Source organism: Trichechus manatus, unplaced genomic scaffold, assembly GCF_000243295.1.
Source record: "Trichechus manatus latirostris isolate Lorelei unplaced genomic scaffold, TriManLat1.0 scaffold00058, whole genome shotgun sequence".
NCBI classification, from domain to species: Eukaryota; Metazoa; Chordata; class Mammalia; order Sirenia; family Trichechidae; genus Trichechus; species Trichechus manatus.
In genome coordinates, this window is record NW_004443994.1 from 437,899 (window position 1) to 456,969 (window position 19,071).

The 19,071-nt window shown below is 37.3% G+C and overlaps 1 protein-coding gene and 1 non-coding gene across 3 annotated transcripts in view; both read left to right on the forward strand.

Annotated features, from left to right (window-relative positions):
* The window catches only part of HS2ST1 (heparan sulfate 2-O-sulfotransferase 1), a 182,650-nt gene that overhangs the window by 74,598 nt on the left and 88,981 nt on the right, over nucleotides 1–19,071 (forward strand). The gene's annotated exons all lie outside the window — the stretch shown is intronic.
* LOC111821004 (U6 spliceosomal RNA) lies at nucleotides 9,897–10,003 on the forward strand. The gene has a single exon (XR_002824488.1). It is a non-coding gene; the product is annotated as a U6 spliceosomal RNA (small nuclear RNA).

The following is a 19,071-nucleotide window of genomic DNA, read 5'->3' on the forward strand; positions in this document are numbered from 1 at the left end:
GGCATTCTTGGACACTGCTTTAGATCTAGTCTTTGTGAAAGTGAGTTGAATTGAATGTCTCTTTGTATTAAATCTCTGAGAAGCCAAGTCAACTTACCTAAAATCTTCCCTAAGTATAGTCATCACATATGGAGTGACTAAAAAATAGTAAGATAAGTTCAACAAGTCTTACGTGGAAATCTGTGTCATTTATTTTTCCTTTCATAACTCATGTTCTTAGGGCAAAATAAGGTGTGACATGTTGAAGGATATATGTCATTAGTTAATGGCTCATATTTGGAATTTGATAATTATATCTAGCACTTAAGCAAAAATGAAGACTGATTGCTTATGCCATGTTTTGACAAAGCATTTATATACTGTAGTATTTTGAAATAATTACTGAGCAAAAAATGACATATGAATGCTTTGTTTAATTTCGTTTACTCCACTATCAGTTATCCAAAAGCTTCAACACGGTTCTTCAGTGAACTTTCCAAATTCATCAGCAAGTAACCTTTTAGCCCAGCTCATAAATCAATGTTTTAATATCCCCTTTAAAATGACAAGAAGTGAATTTTTTAGGAAACGAGACAGGATAAAATTAAAAAGACTTTGAATAGGTGTAACGAATGCTTATATTTAACTGGCTATATCTTAAGAAGATTTGGTAAGTTTCATTATATTAAAAATCCCTCATAACTAATTTTAAAACCTAGGTGCTAATTCCATAGCTGCCAAAATGTGAAATCAGGAGTGTGAGACTAGGAAATTACTGTGTCCAGTATTTCTAATGTTCAGCTTACTGCTACTGCCTCTGTTGTGTATAATGAACTAAGTGTGATTAACATCGCATTGATTAAGTGTACGGTTGCACAGCTGGTTATTGTAATTGCTGTCAATAAGTTGTACACCTGTAAAAAGTTGAACTGGCAAAAGTTGTGTGACATATATTTATAACAATAACAACAACAAAAAGAGTAGCTGCTGAGCCTACGTATGTACAGCCAAAAACATCATGGGGTTTGGTTCATTGGTTTGGAGGTTTAGGGCCGCGGTTTCATGGGACATCCCAGTTAACTGGCCTAAAAACGTGTTTAGTACTTTCGTTCTACCTCCTAGTTCATTGCATAGTGCCTGGGCCTTGAAAGCTTGCAGGCGGCCATCCAGGGCACTATGTTGGTCTGTATTCACCTGGAGCAATAGAGAAAGGAGAGTCAGGAATAAGAGGAGGATATGGAATGTGTGGCTGATTGCCTCCATGAAAAACTGCCTCCTTTGACATGAGACCAGAAGAAGTGGATGGTGCCCAGCTGCCATTACTGAACCTTTCCATCAAAGATGCTATAGAAAAGTCCTTATCAAAAAGGGGAAGATGCAGAACAGAATTTCAAATTCTCATGGACTCCAGACTTTCTGGAGCCATGGGGGCTGGGTGAATTACTGAAACTGTTGCCCTGAGATAATCTTTAAACCTTAAACAAAAAATATTCTCTGAAGTCTTCTTAAAACCAAACAGTAGTTTAGCTTAACTAGTAAAAAATGCCTACGTTGAGCATTATGCTCTTTTAAAAACTGTACGGAATCAAATTGACAACAGCAACTCTAAAGATTAGATAGGAACCTTGGGGTGCAGTGTGTTTATGTTAATGAGGGAGGAACAGCTCAGAAAAGGAGTTGAGAATGGTTGCACAGCTTGAAGAATGAAATCAGTGTCACTGAATTGTACATGTAGAAACTGTTGAATTGATGTAGTTTTATTGTGTATATTCTTAACAACAAAATTTAAAAAACCAAAATACACACACAGGGACTGTTGACCTCCTGTAATCTTTGGAAAGTAGTATAAAGGATAAGCCAGTTGCTATTGCATTGACGCTGACTCATGTCAACCCTGTGTGTGTCAGAGTAGAAATGTGCTCCATTTGGCTTTCAGTAGCAGTAGATGTTTCTTCTTTGGTGCCTCTGGGTGGACTCAAACCTCCAGCCTTTTGGTTAGCAGCTGAGCATGTTAACCAATTGCATCACCTAGGGACTCCAGAAGGAAAGGATAAGCAGACCTAAGTTACATGAAATCACAGGCATCAGAGCAACATTCAGGAAGATGGAAGCACCTGGCCTTGTTATGGTAGTCTGCTGACATACAACTAGGCCAGTAGAGATTAACACAGAAATGAGCTTTTTATTGAACATTTGCCATGTAACGTGGATATTTTCTAATACTGAGCATCTTTCTCACTCCCCATATATCAGGGTGTATGAATCAGCTTTTTTAAAATTGTGAGAGCCTACAACTCCAAAATCTATGGCTTATTTCTTCTCATGTGTACTCAGTGGATCTGCAATGGTGCTGCTTTATGTCCTCTTCATTCTGAGACCTAGGCTGAAATGTGTGATCAGAAAATTTGTATGGTTGGTCTTAAAGCTTCTGCTTGGAACTGGCACAAGTCACTTCCATATAACATTGGTAAAAAGCAGATCACACAGAAGCAGGAACTATAATCCTCCTATAGGAGTAGACCTAGTAAGGGAAAGGCAACTAATATTAGGACAGTAGGAAACCTGTCACGCAAGGGCTAACATTTCTGTCTCCCCACTCACACTAGTACTGCCCCTGCCCCTTCTGATTGTGGTGAAGTACAGAAATTTTTATTAGCTTCTATATGATTCTTGATTTTTTTTTCCTTATTTACTGTTTAACTATAGAACAGAAATTAGGAAGTAACAGTAAAATCAGTGACACTGGTAAAGGTAGAGAGATTAGTTTACAGACATCCACGTCCATACTTGGAGAAATTTAGAGGTAACGAAGAAATTACTTTACCTTTGTACTGTGGTGGTGGTGGTGTTAGGTGCCATCGAGTTGGTTCCAGCGCATAGCAACCCTGTGTACAACAGAACGAAACACTGCCCAGTCCTGCGCCATCTTTTATACTATACATTTTTATATCAATCAAGTTAGATTTTCATAGTAGGCTCAAACTGGATGCTCTGCTCATGTATTCATATAGATATGAATTTGAAATATTTTTAAGTACCAAAGCTTTTAAACTAAGATTGCTTATTTAAAAGCACATAAAAATTAAAATAGACTCTCATGCATTCACTTTGATAAAAATAATATTTATTTTCTTATTTTAACTGTTAGGTATTTTTTTTTTTTATACTGCCCTCATAGGCCAACCTACATTCTGCTTAATACTTAGTTATTAGTGTAGAAATGTGATGGTGGTAATATGAACTGACTTCAGTGTATTGTGCATATCTTAATGAAATGTTCTGCCTGGCCCTGATCAGGATGGAGGTATATTTACATAATGTTAATCAAGCATTTGTTAGCATTTGGAAAAGAGCAGTACTTAATTTTAGTGGGTACATGTATCTGTCACACACATTTAGCAACCAACTACTTAAAATATAAATCACTGTACTTTGGAAGTTTTCAAGGTTAATTATAAGTCCTATTGCCTTTTTTAAAAACATTCCTTATAGTATATTTTAATATATTTAAGGGTGCTACTTCACGTGTAGATTGTGGACTTTTATTTTTTAAGTTACCAGAATAGTTCTCTGCGTTCTTTGTTCAATCATTTCTTGCATCTGGTTTGGATACCCTGAATTATTTTTAATTTTAACAATTATGTTTGTATTTTGTTTGACTTTGGTTTAAAACCAACTAGGTGTATCTTAGGACCCTGGTTGTGCAGTGATTAAGCACTGGGCTGCTAACTGAAAGATCAGCTGTTCAAACCCACCAGCCGCTCCCTGGGAGAAAAGACCTGGTGATCTAGTCCCATAAAGATTTACAGCCTTGGACACCCTATGGAGCATTTCTACTCCATCCTGTAGGGTCGCTGTGAGTCGGATTTGACTGGATGGCACACAACAACCAGTATATAGTGGAATATAGAATCTTTCAGAAGTGCTTTAAAAAGCATAACCGTTCATTCAGCAGACTATTGACTGCTTGCAATGTTTTAGGTTATGGGTTCTGCCTACCCATGAGAAGTTTACAGTCTCCTGAGAAAGACAGAAAATTAATATACAATGTTGTTGTTAGGTGCCATCAAGTCAACTTCCAACTCACAGAGACCATATGTGCAACAAAACAAAAACACTACCCTGTCCTGCGCCATCCTCACCATCATTGCTATGCTTGAGCCCATTGCAGCCACTGTGTCAATCCATCTCGTTGAAGGTCTTCCTCTTTTTCGATGACCCTCTACTTTACCAAGCATGACGGTCTTCTCTAGGGACTGATCCTGCTGATAATGTGTCCAAAGTATGTGAGACGTAAGCTCGCCATCCTTGCTTCCAAGGACCGTTCTGATTGTACTTCTTCCAAGACAGATTTGTTTGTTCTTTTGGCAGTCCATGGTATATTCAGTATTCTTTGCTAACACCATAATTCAAAGGCGTCAGTTTTTCTTCGGTCTTCCTTATTCATTACCCAGTTTTCGCATGCATATGAGGTGGTTGAAAACACCATGGCTTGGGTCAGGCACACCTTAGTCTTTAAAGTAATATCTTTGCTTTTTAATACTTTAAAGAGGTCTTTTGCAGCAGATTTGCCCAGTGTAATGCGTCCTTTGATTTCTTGACTGCAGCTTCCTTCCATGAGCATTAACTGTGGATCCAAGTAAAATGAAATTCTTGACAACTTCAGTCTTTTCTCTGTTTATCATGATTTTGTTGCTTTTTGGTCCAGTGGTGAAGATTTTCATTTTCATTATGTTGAGGTGTAGTCCATACTGAAGGCTGTGGTCTTTGATCTTCATCAGTAAGTGCTTCAAGTCCTCTTCGCCTTCAGCAAGCAAGGTTGTGTCATCTGCGTATTGCAGGTTGTTAATGCATCTTTCTCCAATCCTGATGCCCCGTTCTTTTTCATATAGTCTAGCTTCTCGGATTATTTGCTCAGCATACAGGTTGAATAAGTATGGTGAAACGATACAACCCTGACACACATTTTTCCTGACTTTAAACCACACAGTATCCCCTTGTTCTGTTTGGACAGCTATCTCTTGATCCATATACAGATTTCTCATGAGCACAATTAAGTTTTCTGGAATTCCCATTTTTTGCAATGTTATCCATAATTTTTTATGACTCACACAGTCAAATGCCTTTGCATAGTCAATAAAATAAGGGTAAACATCTTTCTGGTATTCTCTGCTTTCAGCCAGGGTCTATCTGATATCAGCAATAATATCCCTTGTTCTGTATCCTCTTCTGAATCTGGCATTTCTGGCAGTTCCCTGTTCATGTACTGCTGCAACCACTTTTGAATTATCTCCAGCAAAATTTTACTTGTGTGTGATATTAATGATATTGTTTGATAATTTATGCATTCTGTTGGATCACCTTTCTTTGGAATAGGCGTAAATATGTATCTCTTCCAGTCAACTGGCCAGGTAGCTGTCTTCCAGATTTCTTGGCATAGACGAGTGAGCACTTTCAGCACTGCATCTGTTTGTTGAAACATCTCAATTAGTATTCCATCAACTCCCAGAGCCTGTTTTTCACCAGTGTCTTCTGTGCAGCTTGGACTTCTTCCTTCAGTACCATCAGTTCTTGATCATATGCTACCTCCTGAAATGACTGAACATCAGTTCTTTTTGGTACAGTGACTCTGTTTATTCCTCCCATCTTCTTTTAATGCTTCCTGTGTCATTCAGTAGTTTCCCCGTAGAATCCTTCACTATTGCAACTCAAGGCTTGATTTTTTTTTCTCTGTTCTTTCAGTTTGAGAAATACCAAGCATATTCTTCCCTTTTGGTTTTCTAACTCCAGGTCTTTGCACATCTCATTATAATACTTTACTTTGTCTTCTTGAGCTACCTTTTGAAATCTTCTGTTCAGCTCTTTGACTTCATTATTTCTTCTGTTTGCTTTAGCTAATCAAAATTCAAGAGCAAATTTCAGAGTCTCTTCTGACACCTATTTTGGTGTTTTCTTTCCTTCCTGTCTTTTTAATGACCTGTTGCTTTCTTCATGTATGCTGTCCTTGATGTCATTCCACAACTCAGCTGGTCTTCAGTCATTGGTGTTCAGTGCATCAAATCTATTCTTGAGATGGTCTCTAAATTCGGGTGGGATATTCTCAAGATTGTACTTTGGCTCTTGTGTACTTGTTTTAATTTTCTTCAGCTTCATCTTGAACTTCCATATGAGCAATTGATGGTGTTTTGCAGTCGGCCTCTGGCTTTGTTCTTACTGAGGATATTGAGCTTTTCCATTGTCTCTTTCCACAGATATAGTCGATTTTGATTCCTGTGTATTCCATCTGGTGAGGTCCATGCATATGGTCACCATTTATGTTGTTGAAAAAAGGTGTTTGCAATGAATAAGTCATTGGTCTTGCAGAATTCTATCATGCGATCTCCAGCATCGTTTCTATCTCCAAGGCCATATTTTCCAACTACCAATCCTTCCTCTTTGTTTCCAACTTTCACATTCCAATCTCCAGTAATTATCAGTGCATCCTGATGCATGTCCGATCAATTTCAGACTGCATAAGTTGGTAAAAATCTTCAGTTTCTTCATCTTTGGCCTTAATGGTTGGTGCGTAAATTTGAACAGTAGTTGTATTAACTGGTGTTGCTTGTAGGCGTATGGATATTATCCTGTCATTGACAGCGTTGTACTTCATTTTGTCATTCCCTGCATAGTAGCCTATATGATTGATTCAGAATGGCCTATACCAGTCAATGGCAGGTTACTAATGCCTAGAATATTGATGTTTATGTGTTCATCTCATTTTTGACGAATTCTAATTTTCCTACATTCCACGTTCCAATTATTAATAGGTGTTTGCAGCTGTTTGTTTTCATCTTGAGTCATGACACATCAGCAAATGAAGGTCCTGAAAGCTTGACTCCTCCATCCACATCATCAAGGTCTACTCCATTTTGAGGAGGCAGCTCTTTCCTAGTCGTCTTTTGAGTGCCTTCCAACCTGAGACGCTCATCTTCGACACTGTCAGACAGTGTTCTTCTGCTATCCGTAAGATTTTCACTGGCTAATTTTTTTCAGAAGTAGACCACCAGGTCCTTCTTCCTAGTGTGTCTTAGTCTGGAAGTTCAGCTGAAACCTGCCCACCACGGGTGACCCTCCTGGTATTTGAATACTAGTGGCATAGCTTCCAGCATCACAGCAACACAGAAGCCCCCACAGTAGAACAAACTGACAGATGTGTGGGGGAACTGATAGACGCATGGGGGTAATATACAATATAAGTGCTGTATTAGAGGTTTTTACTAGTGATTTTATATATTATGAAGTTGTATTCCATTTTAAAAATTGTTTACTTTTAAATTATCAAAAAATGTTAAATTTAAATTATTAAACTGTTTTTGGGTTTAGCAACATTATTATAATGTTTTATCCCCTGCATCTGCTTCTTGAGACCTCTTTAGAGACTGCCTCGTTAAGAAACCTTTCTAACACTCGGTCTGAGACAGTGTTCTCACATACAACAGCTTCCAGTGCATTTCTCTTCCCCTTATAAATGGAAAATGTGCTTTTCTTATCTGCACAAATTAATGGGATCGTTGAGATGAAGTCATCCCATTCAAATAAAGTCCAACAAAGCCTGAAGGATACTTGTTCTGTCTATAGTGACCGGGACTTGGTATTGACGTGTTTCAGATTTTCCAGGCTCCTCTTCTGTCCATCTTTCATTGAAACAGATAGAAAATGGTGCTTGTGCTTCTTGATTAGTCTTTTGGGCAGCTTCCTAAGATTCAGAGGAAAATTAGTCTTAACATATTAGGAATTAACAGAAAATGAAGTTGGGGTAGTCAGTAAATTTTAATAAGCCACATTTAAAGAGAGAGTTTCTTTTTTTCACTTGGAGTTATTTCTTTTTTGTTTTGCAAATCCTTGATGGTTTCAGATGAGAGATTATCAACACATTTCAAATGTTATGATTGTAATAATGAATTCTGTGTTTAGTTTTAGAATAATTGAAACAGAATTATTGATTTACTTGATTCAGTCTTGTCTCTAAAATTAAATCACCAAATTCCAACTCTCATTTTGCATCACTGCAGGATATCATGCATCAAATCCAAAATACTTGTGGAAATTATTTTTTTAATTTTCAAGTAATTTTATTTTAATTCCTTTTACTTTTTAAGGTGTTAATTTAAAATGTATATTTATAACTTCCTCACTACATGAAGGATTTGAGGCACTTCGCCATGGTGGGGGGAGGGGGGATGGGGGATGGGAATCTAGACTCAAAAAAAATATTAATTAGAATGAGGAGATCAAGATAAAAGAAAAAAACGGAATGCAAATACGTAAACGATAGAGGCCACATTGTTTATTATAGATAACTTTTAAGAAATTAAAAGTCTAGAAATTTTAAAAATGGCTTTTGCATTAATTATTATAAGTGTTACATACTGTATTATTAAATATTCTGGATTATCTGCTTAGATTTAGAAATATATTGTTAACAAATGCTTGCTACCTAACGAATGCAAGTGACTTTTGCTTCTAGGATATGGAGTTACAAAATGATACATGATAGTCCATGGACTAACATAATGATATTTTTTTTAGCACCTGTCATGTGTCTAGTACTATTTTAGCGACTTTGTTTGAGGATGGTTGGACTAGAAGATGTATTCATGCGCTATATAAGCAAAAATAACAAAATGCTAAGATAAATAAAATGATGGTTAAACCATAATATAATATACTAAAGACTGGTAAGTTTTACCTTTAAAAAACAATAACAACCCATTTGTCATCAAGCTTGATGACAGGTACACTGTTATCAAATCAAATTCCTTGGTAATTCTTAGTTTAGATACTGAAATAACATTTGCTTCTAAGAATTCCATAGAGGATGCTGACTCTCCTCACTGAGAATACCTTCCAGAATATAGGATATCGGTTCCTATCTCTTGCCTCCTGCCTTTCCCTTAAACCAAAACTGTTGTCGTTGTTGGTTCCATCGAGTTGATTCCAACTCATAGAGACCCTGTAGGGCAGAGTAGAACTGCCCCATAGGGTTTTCTAGCCTGTAATCTTTACAGGAGCAGATTGCCAGGTCTTTTCTCCCACAGAGCTGCTGGTGGATTTGAACAGCTGGCCTTTTGGTTAGCAGCTGAGCATTTACTAGTTGCCTTCAAATTGATTCCAACTCATGGTGACTTCATGTGTGTCAAAGTAGAACTCTGTTCCATAGAGTTTTCATGGCTGTGATCTTTCAGAAGCAGATTGTGAAGGCCTTTCTTCTGGAGGTGCCTATGGATGGGTTTATTCAAACCAGCCCTCCCCTTACTCTTGCTTCATTTGTGACTTCTCCACCTCAAGTTTGTTGTTGCCAGTAGATTACTGTACAGTGAAAATGAGCCCCAAGTTCCTCTATCAAGCGCACAATGCTACCAGTCAGAATAGATTTTCCTTCCCAGTTCCTCCCTGCTTAAATTTTAAGTATGTTTCCTGTACTAACTTCCCCTTAATATTAGGTTAACACAGTCTTTACCCTGGTTAGTATTCCTCTTGGAGTTGTGTCTGCTCATAATTTTATCTGTTATAATATACACTTCAGTCCCAGCAGCCTAAACCACCTGTTACTGGCAGAACTATAGCAAGCTCTCTTTGCCTTTTCCCAGTCTTAGTCTGTAGATTTCCCAATAGATACCATTCATCATCAGCATTGCATTCTTTATTTTATAAACAAGGAACAGTAATCAAGTACCTACTATATGGCAGACTCTACACTAGAAGCTTGGATTATAAAGATGAACCAGGCATGCCTGCTGTCTGTAAAGACCTTCTCTTGTAGGGAAGACAGACATGTAAATAGTGAATAACTGTAAAATGTGTTGTATTATCATCTAGAGGAAGGATATCTTCAAGGAAGTGGGATTTGAGCTGGACCTTGAAGATTGAGTAGGAGGGTGATCACTTCGGCAGCACATGCACTAAAATTGAAATGATACAGACAAGGTTAGCATGGCCCCTGCGCAAGGATGATATGCAAATTTGTGAAGCATTCCATATTTTTTAGGGGAGAGTATTGACGTGTCATGGGGTTGGTTATCAATGTCCCAAAACAATATGTGTACTAATTGTTTAATGAGAAGCTAGTTTGTTCTTTAAACTTCCGTTTAAACTACAGTAATAAAAAAAAGAAATAATTATATAAAGTTAAAATGAAGTAAATCATGTTTTAAAAAGATAATAAATGCTCAAAACTCAACAATAGCAACAAAAAGATTGAGTAGAGGTTTAGAAGGATTCCAGGAAGAGTTGAGGGAGCCAGCCAAGACTATAGTAAACAGGGAATAGGGAGAATTTCACTGAGGAGAAGGAAACAGGGAAGGATAAACTAGGAGTGGTAGTTTGGGCTAGATTACTAAAGGATTTGTGTACCAAACTGAGGAATTTGGGTTTTTGTCTTGTGGCATCAAGAGTTTTTTTTTTTTGATAGGATAAAATAATCTTTGTGTTTTTAGCAGTAAAAATCTATTTCCCTTGTGGAATGTGAACAATGAGAGTTATTACTTTTAGGGGAACCAGTTGCAAAATCCAAGTCAGAGATGATAAAGAAAGAGTGAGATTAATGACAGTGGCCTTGTGGATAGAAAGATAGGATTTAACGAAGATTTCTGGTATTAAGCAAAGAATTACTAACGAGATGAGAATGGAAAATGAAAGAAGTTAAAAAGGCATTTTGTATACGATATAGGGCTGTAAGTGTTCTCTGAGTGGTGCAAAAGGTTTGCACACACCTACTCACTGAAAGGTTGATGGTTCAAATCCATCCAATGGCACCATGGAAGAAAGGCCTGGTAGTCTATTTCCAAGGCCTGGTAGTCTATTTCCATAAGATTACAGCCATTGAAAAATCTTTGGAGTGCAGTTCTACTTTGACACATATGGGATAAGAAAGCAACAAAGTAACAAACAGATTTTAAGATATCAGAGATAGAGGAAACTCAAATTTCTGTTGCTTGTTCCGCTTAAGTTTTATGGAAAGAAAGCAGAAAACAAAGTGAACTCTAAGTTAGTATATATTGAAACCAAATGGAATTGAATTATGTGCTAGCTAAGCTCAAAAACATGTATTATATTATGATGCCACCCTGCCTGGCTCTCCTCTTTAAAGTTCCTGCAAGATGTCTTTACTTGCTACAGTATTGTTGCATTCAAGACAATAGATGTGCCCAAATACAGAAGGAGATCCAACATTACAAAAAAGGTTTTGTAATGGAAACTTTTTTTACTTACTTATGATTGAAGACATGTTTTCTTGTGAAAATTTCATTTAACAGTATCAACTCACCTGGAAAAATAACTGCCTTTGATATTAATTAATCACACAGGAAAATGAGATGGATAGAAACTAGAAACTTTCCTTCTACCTGTTGCTTGGTTTCTTATCTCAGCCCTGCCCCTGACCAGCTGTGTCATCTTGAACAAATTCCTAAACTTCTCCATGGTGCAGTTTCCTCATCTATAAAATAAGGATAAGAATACCGTACTTTTACGCAAAAAGCGCACACCTTCTACGTTTCCAGCAGCTCCCTCCCCCCATGAAGTATTTTCATAAGCAACTCTATGCCAATTTTTTTTACACATTGCTATAAGAAAATTAGCATAGTGTGCTTAGAAAATACCTCCCAGTGGGGAGGGAGCAGTTGGCAAACAGAAAGCGCACATTATTTGTGTAAAAATATGGTAGTACCTACCTTGTAGGGTTATTGTGAAGACTTTTTAGGACATTTTTAGTAGTGTCATAGTGATATCTAAATGAGTTTAAAAAAATTATCCTGCACACAAAAAAATTCGTATGCATGGAAATAGTGACAGTCTTATAAGAATTTCTCAGGCTTCTTCAAGTCTGTTTTAGAGAAAGGGAGACAGCATATCATTCTGAACATAAAATCCAGAAATTCCTTCTTATGAAATCTATCCTATCATTATGTTTTTTCTTCAGTTAGTCATCATTTATTTACTTTTTACCAGAATTGTGTCCTCAGTATTCTTAATACCATTTGAAAGGTTTGACTCCATAAATATGTTCACTTTCCTTTTCATTCCTCAATTTACTCATCAGCAATACGGTCAGGGCATTGTATACGGTTATTTTACAGGACAACCGTCTGTCTTATCCAGCAAAATCAGCATAATTTAAATCTTAATATCATGGTGAGCACCTCTATCAGAGTAGACAAGAATTTTTCCGATTTGGTAGCTCTCTAGACTGAAGCCAAAGGTAGTATATAATAATGACAGATTTAGGTCCAAGGTATGTACCTTGAAGAATTGATGCTGTAACTTTCTTCTTTATGCATGTTTTTGGAGACGCAAATAGCATACCTAGGATATGTGAATTTATACCTTTTTCTCATTATTGACATGATTACTTTCCAAAGACCAGGTTGTTATGCAAAATCAACATTTTAGAAAAGTGGAAGATGACTACATCATTACATAACTGCCAAATTATGTCATTACACAGCTGCCAAATTACATCATTACATACATAACTGTCAAACCACTGAGAATCGCGCCCAACCGAGTTGACACATAACCTTAATCTTCGCAGTGAGAGTTATTCTCACCTTGCACCACAGCCATCAGTACTGCCTTATCTTCCACAAAGGCCCAAAGTCCATCAGATGGGGAAAAGACAGTCTTTTTAAGAAATGGTGCTGGCAAAACTGAGTGTCCATCTGCAAAAAAATGAAATAGGACCCATACCTCACACCATACACAAAAACTAATTCAAAATGGATCAAAGACCTGTATATAAAAATGAGAACTATAAAGATCATAGATGAAAAAATAAGGTCAACACTAGAGGCCCTAACACATGGCGTTAACAGGATACAAACCATAGGTAACAATACACAAGCACCAGAAGATAAGCTAGATAACTGGGATCTTCTAAAAATTAAACACTTATGCTCATCAAAAGACTTCACCAAAAGGGTAAAAAGAGAACCTACAGGCTGGTAAGAAAAAATTTTGGCTATGTCAAATCTGACAAAGGTCTACTTTGTAAAATCTACAGGGAAATCCAACACCTCTACAACAAAAAGACAAATAATCCACTTAAAAAATAGGCCAAGGATACAAGTCCAGCACAGCTAGATGGTGCCCGGCTACCAACAGTGACTGCTGTGACAGGGATCACAATTGAGGGTCCTGGACAGAGCTGGAGAAAAATGTAGAACAAAAGTCTAAGTCACACGAAAGAGACCAGACTTACTGGTCTGACAGAGACTGGAGAACCCCCCAGAGTATGGCCCCCGGCCACCCTTTTAGCACAGTACTGAAGTCACTCCTGAGGTTCACCCTTCAGCCAAGGATTAGACAGGCCCATAAAATAGAATGAGACTGAATGGGCACACCAGCCCAGGGGCAATGACGAGAAGGCAGGAGGGGACAGGAAAGCTGGTAATAGGGAACCTAAGGTCGAGAAGGGGAGAGTGTTGACATGTCGTGGGGTTGGCAACCAGTGTCACAAAGTAATACGGATATTGTTAAACAACGTTTTTTAATATATATATTTAAACAAATACTGTTCAGTGGTAAACTAGTTTGCTCAGTAAACCTTCATCTAAAGTACAATTAAAAAAAGAATTTATAAAAGCAAAATAAATAAATAAATGTTCCTGCCTACCTGGATACCTAAAAATCCACTGCCATCAAGTCTGTTCGACTCACAGGGACCTATAGGACAGAATAGGACCGCCCCATAGAGTTTCCAAGGCCGTAAATCATTAAGGAAGCCGACTGCCACATCTTTCTCCCATGGAGCAGCTGGTAGGTTCAAACCACCAAGGTTTTGGTTAGCAGCTGAGCAATTAACCACTGCACCACTGCAGCTCCTTCCCACTCTGGATACCAAAAAACCAAACCCTTTGCCTTTGAGTCAATTCCGACTTATAGCGACCCTATAGGATAGAGTAGAACTGCCGCATAGAGTTCCCAAGGAGCGCCTGGTGGACTCAAACTGCTGACCTCTTGGTTAGCAGCCATAGCTCTTAACCACTATGCCACCAGGGTTTCCAAAATTTTAGTAAGTAGGCAAATTGGCAAATACAGAATCTGCAAATAGCGAGGCTCGACTGCACAGCTCCGCTGCAAGGCCTTTGCACATGCTCTCTGTCTAGAGGACGCTTCACAATTCACAGGCCTCTCTCACCGGTCTGTCTAGATAGATGACCCTCACACAGAAACCCTTCTCTCGACAGACCCAGTTGAAAACATAGCATGGCATAACTTCCAGGAACCTTAGCTTATCATCAGTGATGTTTTAATCTTGGAGAGCATTACCTCTTCCCCTCCCATTAGAAACCGGAGTTGGAGAAGTGAGTTTTAGGAAAGATGGTCTAATGCAGTTGTTTTTCAAATCAATCAGCTAATCTTCAGTCAATTTCTCATTTTCTTGCTCGTCTTTTCCCTCTCTCTCCTTTTCCTTCCATTGTTCTCTCCTTCCAGTTTTCCATCCTTCCAGTACAATTCTTTTTCAAATTAAGTTTCACGGAAGCAGAGTATAATCTATTTCTGAAAATAATTTGGCTTATACACAGTTGGAGCCCTGGCGGCGCAGTGATTAAGAGCTATGGCTGCTAAGGTTGCCAGTTTGAATCTACCAGCTGCTCCTTGGACAACAAATGGGGCAATTCTGCTTTGTCCTATGAGGTCACAATGAGTTGGAATCGACTCCATGGCAATGGATTTGGTTGGTTCTATACACAATTGGTAAATAAAATAGAGTTGGTTTATAATGGTATTTCCCAACACCTCAAAGTTACAGCAGCTAAATGCAAAACACACTAAAGTGAACACTGCACCTGAATGTCTGCAGCTCATTTACCCCGTGTTCTACTTTTTGGTTCTGTTTGGCCAATGCTCTGTCTTAAAAATACTTTATTCTTCTGTGCTCCACAGTTTTTGTTCACTTTATTTTTCTGTAACTCAATCCTTCCTTATATCCTCTTCTGTCAAGCTATCTTCACTTTTATTTTAAAAATAATGCCCTATATTTATTGTAGTGTTATTAGGAATTTAACATTTTTTTTATTATGTTACTGTGTCTCTTAATTCTCTGGTTCAGAATTGTGTAGGTTTTCAGTGGTCTGTCCTGACCCTGTTTTTCTCCAGAGTCCAATTAATTATAATGCGTGGCTTTGCAGAATATGAGAATTTTTTCTAGGAACTCACCTTATAGCATAAATTCTTGTATGTAAACATAAAAGTAGAGTTTCTCTGATTTATGAAGGGGATTAGAGCCTCACTTTGTCCTCCATCACTTCTTGCCCCTATACCAGCCTACCCTTTGTAGCGTTCCGGGGGTAACTCCTTAGGCTCTGAAGAGTATAGTTTAGAAACGTTTGATGTAAAGAATAGGCAAATCATTGTTTTCTCTAGGTACTGTAAATCCTTTCTTTAGATAAATTTTGGTTAGTAGGAGAATACCCACCACACATCTGTCAGTTTGTCCTACCGTAGTGGCTTGTGTGTCGCTATGATTCTGGAAGCTATACCACCAGTATCTCAAATATCAATCAGCAGGGTCACTTGTGGTGGACAGGTTTCAGTGGGACTTCCAGACTAAGCAGACCAAGAAGAAAGGCCTGGTAATCTACTTCTAAAAATCAGACGATGAAAACGTTATGGATAACCACAGACTATTGTCCGATATAGAGTGCTGGAAGATTAGCCCCTCAGCCCTTAGATTGGAAGACACTTGAAATACACAGTGGCTGCAACAGTGGACTTGAGCATACCAACAGTTGTGCCACATTTTGTTCCATTTTACATGGAGTCAGCATGAGTTGGAGCCGTCTTGATGGCAACTAACAACAAAAGGAGAAAATACGTATTTAGACCAAATCATCCTGGTTTTCTATAAAATTACTGAGCCGTATCTCAGTTTTATACTTTCTCGTTTTTTTTTCTGAAGGTCTTTGGAAGAAACAGCTTTGTGAATTTTGTTTATTTTTTGGAAAACTATTGTTGAGGACATCGTTCATTGTATTATATAATTTTGCATACGAAAATTCCTAAGAGAGTTTATTTTGGGGAAAATCTTCACCTTTGAAGGAATTGTATATTCATTTTTAATAATGAAAGTTTCTGTAAATAATTGAATTTTCTTTTTTGCTTTGGGTGCTAGGAATTTTTACAGTTAATGGCAAGTATATTAACTCATAAGGTTGACATATCATAGTTGCTTTCTTTTTTCAATTCATTTTTTTCTTTTTATTCTTTTTTATGAGTCTTAAACTGCAGATGTCTTTTAAAAGTAAACTTATTTGGAAAGAGAGAAGGGATATAAAGAAGATTCAATATGTAAAAGTAAAGAAGCTAGAGGCAGAGTCTGCTTATTAGTAGACTCTAAATAATCTAGGCATGAGATTATAAGGGTCTGTTTGGGGGCAAGGAATCAAATAGAGAGTTGCTGTGTTTGTATTCCAGTAACAAAAACATTGTGGAACACATGGGGTTACTATGAGTTGTAATCGACTTGATGGCATCAGGTTTGTTTTTTTTTTTTTTTTTTGACACTATGAACAAGAAAACTTGAGAACTTAATTGGATGAGAGGAAAGTGAGGAAGAGGGAAAAGTTCACAAAGATAATACATTTATATATCTGTCTAAAACACAGGAGGAGGAACACAATTGAAGATGAAGATAATAAATTGGGTTTTAGACAAACGAAGTTTTTGGTATCCATTGAAATAATTTGTGGTTTTTTTCCTTTCATCAGTTAATGTAATAACACTGAGTGGTTTTTCTACCAGTGAACCATCCTGTTATTCCTGGGATAAACCTTACTTAGTCTTGATGTATTATTATTATTGGATTTAATTTGCTAATATTTTATTTAGGATGTTTGCATCTGTGTTCATAAAGGATATTTGTCTATAAGGTTATTTTATTGTATATGTCTAGTTTTGTTATTAAGGTTGATGTAAGGTATTAGATGCTTCATAAAATGGCATATGTTCTTTTTATAATGTAAGCTTTTTAAGATAGAGTTGGTAAAATTTACCTGTAAAACCATCTGAATCTGATGCTTTGTGGGACAAGATATGGGCTAGTGAGAGGGTGGTAGATACTTTTGACTACCAGTTTAGTTTCTTTAAGGGTTATTAATCTTTGCATGTTTTCTCTTTTTTTGGGGGGTCAGTTTTTATCATATATATATTTTATAAATGTGGCCATTTCATATGGCATGCTGTTTTTAGGGTGTCTAAGAGTCTGGAATGTCGAAAAGAGATTAGCCTAGAGATGAAGATTTAGGCATCAACATGGGAGTGAATGAGGTTTCTAGACCAAGGCTATAAAATTAAGAGAGAAGGGAACCAAGAACAAGATTTGCATGTAGTGTAGCAGTGTTTTTGTTTTTTTTTTTAAACCATTTTCTTCGTATTTCTCATCTACTGTAGTTTAACCATTATAAACCAGAAAGTTATACCCATATGACAAGAAGAAATGGTCACTTCTAAATATTATCTAGTCATGCTTGACAGTGCTTGGGAGGCACGGTAGCTAAAAGGAATAGAGACAGTCATTAGGTCTCTGGTTTAAACAAAAGTAGGCTTCTGATAAAGAGTTATTTGCATGGTAACTAGATAATAAGCAACTTTTTTTTTTTTTTTTTAAATAAGTGTGTCCCTTCCTCTGGCTTAACCTAAGTTTCAGAGGGAAAACAGACCCTAAATCAGAATCTTCAGATTTTGTATTTTGTCAACCTATGCCCCACAAATGTGTCTTAAATATGAATGATTGTTTCTTCGTTATAAAATTAGGGAAATTGATGTTCAAAGGATGAATTTTATTTAAGGTCTTTCCTTAGTGACTAATTCATTTACATCTTTATTTTTAATTTCCCAAGGTAAGATTTATAGCAATTTAGAATTCTAGCTGAGTATGCCAGTCATCAGTTTATGACATGTGAACTCCATATTCACCCTTCATTGCCTGCTCTGGGAAATAGAAGTGAACTCTTTAAATATTTTTTCTTTGCCAGCTGGCACAGTGTTAAGGTTTGCTAGTTGAGTGTGCTGGAGAGACACTGAATGAGGAAGGAACTGGTTCTGGAGTGCTTGTAGTTTGCTTCCCCTTCTCCTGTAGTGCACAATGGTCAGCAGCTTCCTCTCACATCCTGTACCCATTTCTTCCCACCCCCTCTCATCGGCCCCAGGCAGTTTTGTAGCAGAGTGCCTCTGATGTCCCGATGTCAGTAGCACTTGCAGCTCCCATGTCTGGCTTTTGTAGTGCATGGCGACTAGCAGCACCTTAGCAGCCAGGAGCTCCTGGGTGGTTTTATAGGGAGTGCCTCCAGTGAGATACCCAGCAAGCTCTGCCATAAGTGAGCCATAGCTGTGCCCTTTCCAACAATGTCTGGAACTTAGCTGGGGTTGGGATAGGGAGTGCTTTCTTGGGCATTCTATTTCAGTCCTAGGGGTAGTGGCTGCTTTTTATATCTGCTATTTTTATATATTCTTTAGACTTCCTTTTATCGTTGATAGCCAATCTCTCGTTCCTCTAATTTGTTATAGTTAATAATTCCTTATATTAAATTTTCCCTGTTCAAATTGCTGGGTAGTTTGTAACTCCTTATTAGACCTTCTTTGACTGATACATGTGTGTGTTCGTAAAATGCTTGGAGGGTTGTATATAAATTACACTTACATACATGTATATAAATTAAATTAATTAAGATGTTTCTTTAGATTGGCTTTCTTAAGCACATAAGTCTGGCATATATTTCAACATAATGTTAGTTTTGGTAACTATACTGATTTTCAAAACTGAAGGTTTAGAACCCAGAATTTTAGATGTATGCATCAGCAATGTGATTTTATGTCATGTGGTTAATAGATTAGACATCCATCTACTAATGAGCTAAAAACTCTCCATGGAATTAAAATCACTTTGTGGTATATAGTACTTGGCATAAATTTATTAATTTTTTTATTATGATTTTTTTTTAATTAATTTTTTTTATTGTACTTCGGGTGAAGGCTTACAGAACAAATAGTTTCTCATGAAACAGTACTACACATATTGTTTCATGACATTGGTTAACAACCTCACAACATGTC